Genomic DNA, 6,079 nt, shown 5'->3' with positions numbered 1-6,079 from the left:
TGGCCGCATCTTTCCCAGTCTTGAGATCAAAACTTCAGCTGACAGATAAGCGGGGGGCACGGACCCCTTCTGCTGCCCACGCCTCACCTCCCCTGATGGGCGGCACCCTGCGTGCCAGCCTGGCACATGCATCCTCTACTCTCCCAGCCTGGCCGGGACTGCGGCGACCTTTAGCCTCAGTGATGTTTACACAAGAGGTTGCCCTGCGTTTTCTCACACCCACTCGCCCCTCTGGTAAGGCCCACATGCCTCTCGCTGGTGTTTCTGGGAAAACAATTCTGTATTTTACAAACTGAATAAATGTCGGTCATTCCTCCGGGTCTATAGGAGGCGTGTGTACATCGAGAGAGCCTGTGGAAGGCAAGAGAGACCCAGTGAATTCCCCAAGCACTCAGGTGTTAGGCTGAATTATTGTTGGACAACATCACAAAATACGGGAGTTGGCCTTCTTGCCCAAGTTCTGTGCATGAGGGGTGATTCACTACATCAAAATAAACAGCTTCTTGCCCGATAGTTAAAAGCTTTCATCCCTACAGAGCCCGTTCCGTATCATGGGAACTGAACAGAGAAAAATCTAGATTGGCCATTTTTCCACATCCTGTCTTTTAATTCTGTGATATCAGATTTTCCCGAATTTCAACAAATGATGAAAGCAAAGTCGTTAAGGATGGAAAGAAAAACATTGGCCAACATGAATGACGTTTGGATGTAAACCAAGAATCGATCATTTTATTTCTACTCACACCTTAGTTGTGTGCACTGCTTTGTCCCAAGTTCTCTGTGCAGTATCACTTTGCATAAGAGCCAGCATGGGACCCCAAAATACAGAAATGCTGTTGCTGAGGAGACAGCAACAGGCTGTAGGGTCAGACTGTGTAGGATCAAATCCCAGCTGCACCTCTTATTGATGGTGTGACTTGGGGCAAATTACTAAACTTTCGAAGCTTCCATTTCTCGAAATAATGAATAATGAGTCCCTTAACTCCTAGGGTCCCTGGGAGATTTAAATGAGATACTTCATATAAAGTGCTTAGCTCAGTACCTAGCACAAGAGAAAAGTCTATAAATATGAGTTATTATTATTAATGCACTATAGAAAATCTTATTTTAAGGGCTTATGGGATCTTACCGGTTCATTCATTTATGACCTTAAAAGGGATTGCTTTGTAAAACAAAAATTGTTTGTGCCAAGTGAAAAATTGTGCCCTAATTGATTGTGGTATATATATATATAGTTTCTTTTGACCAAAAAATAATTACATCAATTTTATTAATGTTTTACCAAAGATACTTACACACACATAAACATACATATGCATATATTATATATATTTACGTAGGTATTATGTAATTCCTTCTCTTGAATCAAATATCAGGGCTTCACAAATTGGAAGATCTATTGAAGACATGCACCCCTATATTTTCTTCTTCTCTAAGGATCCCAAGAGGGGAAAAATATCTTGTAATAATGAACAGCTTCCTGTCCTGTAACCCCAGGCTCATTTCAGAGCACAAAGGTGACTTACGTGTGTCATCGACATGACTCCACCTACAGTCTCAGCTGATGGCAGCTATAACAAGTAACAGTCACTGTGAACACAGACCCCTACGGTTACCAGCAGGACTGTGTGGAGTTCCAAACTGCCCTGAAGTGCTCAGAGGATAAGTCCTCATTTATGTTGACTTAAACTGATTCACACTGACCAGGGCTTCTCTTAGCGGTGCTTCAAAGGACCAGTGGGTCTCAGTAGATAAAAATATGAGAGATGATAGAGAGGCCAACTTCCAGCTCCTTTAAAGCTCCTGCAATGTCTCCAAATGTCTTAACACCCTCCGTGTGTCCATTCCACTCTATTCTAACAAGCTCTCAGCAAACTGTGTTCTCTAGGGGAGATTTCCTGTTTAAAAACATAATTGGAGATGCAGGAACTCTTGACAGAATAATGCCATAGTCCATCTCCTATACCTTAACCTCTTCAGCCATGATGATAGCTCAACCACTGTGGGTGAGAAGATGCCATCTTGTTTGGGTTGCTTTTTTTATTTTGTCGTACTTTTAGATTTGCTCGCTTGCTTTCTTACTAGCTACAAAAATACAGATACCAAATTGTCTTTCTTCTGACTTCCTTACATACCCTGTAATTCTCCCAAGTTACTTGTGGTGTCTAACTTTTAACATTCAATTTACATTTTCTTATCAAAATGTGCCCCCAAGAAAACAATTGTCCAAGATGAGACGAGAGAGAGACAGGTAGAGAGGCGAGAGCCAATTTCAGTTGACACCTGCCGTATATTCAAATCTGTGCAGGTCACGTCTCATTAGTGAGTGGGTATTTTGCTGAGGAACGGCCATCATGACCTTTGCCCAGAACTCGAGGGGACAACGAGATCCTCCAATTCAGGATCCACTAAGAGGAAGAAAAAGAGGAAAGAATGCGAGAAGAATGTCAGGGAACGAAACGGGGGGGGTGGCGATAGGAGAAGAAGCTCTCTCACCTCGATGGATCAGCAAAATTAAAGATACTTACAAGCATGGAAGCCCTTCCTGGTGCCAATGTCAAATCCTACTCCAGACAGGTCCCATCTGCACCCTAAATCATTCCCTCCGACTGAATCCCTGTGCACACCCATCGCCTGATCTGGCCAATACTGGTGAAAATCAAGCATGTTTCATCCCCCAAATAAATGTGAACCTCCTTTAAAAAACCGCTCTCACACACCGATCCCGTGGGCTCCAATCGCCTTGCCAGTTTCTTTAGTTTTCCTTCCCATGGAAGAGAGCTTCCGGTCTTTGATACAACCATTAAAAGAACTCAGGTCCTGTCATCTGGGCCCTTAGCAACAGCAGGGCCTTCAGTGTATTTAAGGGTGGGAAAGCTGAGGTAGAGGAGAGGAGAAAGGCGAAACCCGCTGGGCATTATCCTAATCAGGCCTGTCTGGCAGCAGGCCCAGCACAGCTCCTGCTATGCAGAGCGGTTGACCCCAGGGTGCTGGAGAGGAGAAGAGCCAGGCCGAGCAGGTGCAGGGACTTCCTCCTCCGCGGTCAGGAAGGTTCAGTGGCTCTGGGCCAGAACGTCGACCTTGCCATGGGGCTTGCTCCAGTAGGGACGCCCATGAGCCTGCCCTGCCTCCAGTCCAGGCTGAGGGTAGCAACCTGAGAAAAGACTGAGAGACAAAATCATCTGCGCCTGGAGACCATCATGGCTAACCAGGCCGCAAGCTGGGCTGAGGAATGTCAGCCTCGTGCGTTTGGAGGCTTGTCTCCAAATGGATGATGTCAGGGATAGGGAACTGGAAATCGATATTCATCAATCATCACCTACCGGGCCATCAACGGCTCCACTAAGAACTCTGTTCTCACACAGAAATGACTCTTAAGTGCCACCAAGGGGCCACCTGCATATCACCTTTCTCTAAATGATACAAACAGAGCCTCATTACAGGAAAGCGCAGGGGAGAAGTCTTCACAGCCCCTTCCTTTTTTTCTTTTTGGCCAAAGACCTACTCTTAAGAAAAAGGGGGACATATGTTGCTTCATAAGGCTTGTGAAAAGGAATGGGATGGCCCAGAATAAAGCGGGAGAGGTCATGGGGTGGGCATCAGGGGTCTGGGGTCTTGTCCTAGCCTAAGGAGACACATGGCCTAACCTCAACGGGTCTCAGTGTAATTATCTGTGAAACAGAGGATTATTCTAGATTGTCCCGTAGTCCCCTGCCACTGTGAGAACTTGTGCCGTGAGATTTATTATCAGGTGTTGGCACCCTTCTACAATGGAGCTGTGATGGGCGTTGGGACGCAATGATGTTTCTCTCCTTCATCTGTAATAATAGCCAATGCGCCAAACCAAACACACAGAAATGGGAATCCAGTCAACGGCCACCAGTGAAAAGTTGTTAGTCTCAATTGTTCAGGTTTTAACAAAATGATCGTCTGAGGTTCTTAAGAATACTATACAGTATTCCCTCACTTATCACGGGTGTTATGTTCCAGACCCCCCCACGAAGTAGGAACCTTACATTTATCCTACGCTCTTAAACCTACGTCACTTTAACAACATACGTATACAGTACCACAAAGTCCTGCAATAGAGCGAAAAATCTGTGATAAGTAATTAAATATAATATTTTTAAAAACCCCGCGATACAGTGAGGCCGCGATAAGTGAACCGCGACATAGAGAGGGACTCCTGTATATAATTATAAATGATCAGGAAGGACAAGGCAGAGCCATATGAAGAGGCCCCAGCTTGGTCCTGGTCAAGGATAGAAGGCCTGTTCCAGAAGCTTCCTTGCAGAAGTGACTGTTGAGCTAACGTCTAAAAGACGAGTAGCAATCAACCAGGCAGAGATGAGGAAAGGGCATGTTGGACGTAGGGAAGAGCATGAGGTGGAACAGAGCAGGACAGGTGGAGGGTATTTTGAGGGGAGACCATGGTAGCCAGAGCGGAGAAAGGGTCTGATGCGTCCTCAGAAGGCGCATTTAGAAGCGCCGCTTGGAACAGCCCACCGCTGAGCACAGACTTGCCGTAGGGCTCTGTTCTACGTGCTAAGCATCACCTCGATCAAATAGAACTCTAGTTTTTGAAAATAGGATGTTTTTATGTGGTTTTTTATTTTTTCAGTCAAAGAAGAACTTAACAAGTATCTCCTGCTGGGGACAGACTGGGTCACAGACATTCACAGAACAGAGGGCTCGCTGGACTCGGGAAGTTGGGAGAGCCAGGAAGCCCTCCCAGAAGAGCAGGAACTTGACCCGGACACTGAAGAAAGGGACAGATTACGTAGAAGTTTCAGTATGAAGACGAGGGGAGGAAATTTGGAAGGATGCTTGGGGAGTCATTTTAAGACGCCTTTGACGCGGTCCACCTAGAAAGTGTAAAATCAAATAAAAACAGGAGCCTTCGACCAAGCGTCCTATAAACACCCACACAGAATGTCTGTGAGACTGATTTCAGCTAACTTTTTCTTGCCGAATTCCATCAAGACATAGAGTAGACGACACAGGCCAATTGATTTGCTTCGTGTACGTATCCCACAAAGATTAGTTTAGCAGAAACACAGTCTGCATGTCAATTTTTCCATGTGCAATAGAAGGAAAATGTATCTGCTCATAACCAACTAACCCAAAATTCAAGAGAATGAACCAGTGAAGGAGCAAAGGCGCTTAGTCATCTGTCAGCATTTGGACTGTGTCCCTCGGGATAAATGAAACACACATCCCTCCACTTAGAACTTTGCTCGAAGGAAAAGGAACGGTACAGGGGTGATGGAGACCAGCGGAGCACAAAGGGTGTTCATTTTGTTGTTTAGGTAGACAACGGTATCCGCATACGCTTTCACATTGATTAGAAAGAATCTATTAGAGAAGGAAAAATTGATGAAGTGAGACAGAATGAATACACTTGTGTTTGAAACTTATATCCATCTGTATCAGGGACATCAGTGTCCTTTAGGTTGATGTGTGATGTTGATCTCCACCTGGACAGGGTTCATAGGTACAATTTAGGCATCGTTCCCTGGTAACAGGTGAGTGCATGCGACACAGAAGCAGCGCTGATGTTCAACCAGTACGCACGGGCGCAAAGAGTAGTTGTTTGTGGTCACTGTCTATTCTGACTGTTGGATGTGATGGATGTTAAACATCTGAGGATGGTCCCTGCTCAGGATTCTTCCTTTTAATCAGAACTTTTACCTGTTGTCACTGTGTATATAATCCAAATTTCCTAAGAACTTTTGTTTTTCCCTAGCGGTCACCAACAATGAAATTTTTTAAAAAAATTCTATTTAGAATACTAAGGATAAATGAGCACTTTTGTGACTATTAATTGATTTGGGCTAAAACATCGTCCTCTGTCACTCCATCCGCATTTGGGGTAGTCATTCCTTCGGAGTTGCTTGATGCGGACCTTTTAAGAACTCGCAGGCCGCTCCCAGTAGAATGATATCTCATCGCCAAACCATTGTGTTTGTGGGTTTGCTTAGCTAATCTGTGGGTGATGAAGGTGCAGAGCAAATACACTTTTGCCCATGTAAGGGCGACGGAGAGCCCTGAACGTGCTCGGCCTCAGAGAGCATTTCTG

At 45.2% G+C, this 6,079-nt stretch overlaps 1 long non-coding RNA gene across 1 annotated transcript in view; it reads left to right on the top strand.

The window, feature by feature from the left end:
- The window catches only part of LOC149992327 (uncharacterized), a 118,562-nt gene extending 113,280 nt beyond the window's left edge, over nt 1-5,282 (top strand). Inside the window, exon 5 of the long non-coding RNA XR_016508307.1 lies at nt 4,622-5,282. This is a non-coding gene — a long non-coding RNA (uncharacterized LOC149992327). The remainder of the gene's footprint in view (nt 1-4,621) is intronic.
- Nucleotides 5,283-6,079: the final 797 nt, after the last annotated feature.

This window comes from Furipterus horrens, unplaced genomic scaffold, assembly GCF_987537825.1.
Source record: "Furipterus horrens unplaced genomic scaffold, mFurHor1.1.pri manual_scaffold_15, whole genome shotgun sequence".
NCBI classification, from domain to species: Eukaryota; Metazoa; Chordata; class Mammalia; order Chiroptera; family Furipteridae; genus Furipterus; species Furipterus horrens.
The sequence above is the reverse complement of the archived record's forward strand: the minus strand, read 5'-3'. Positions and strand labels throughout refer to the sequence as shown.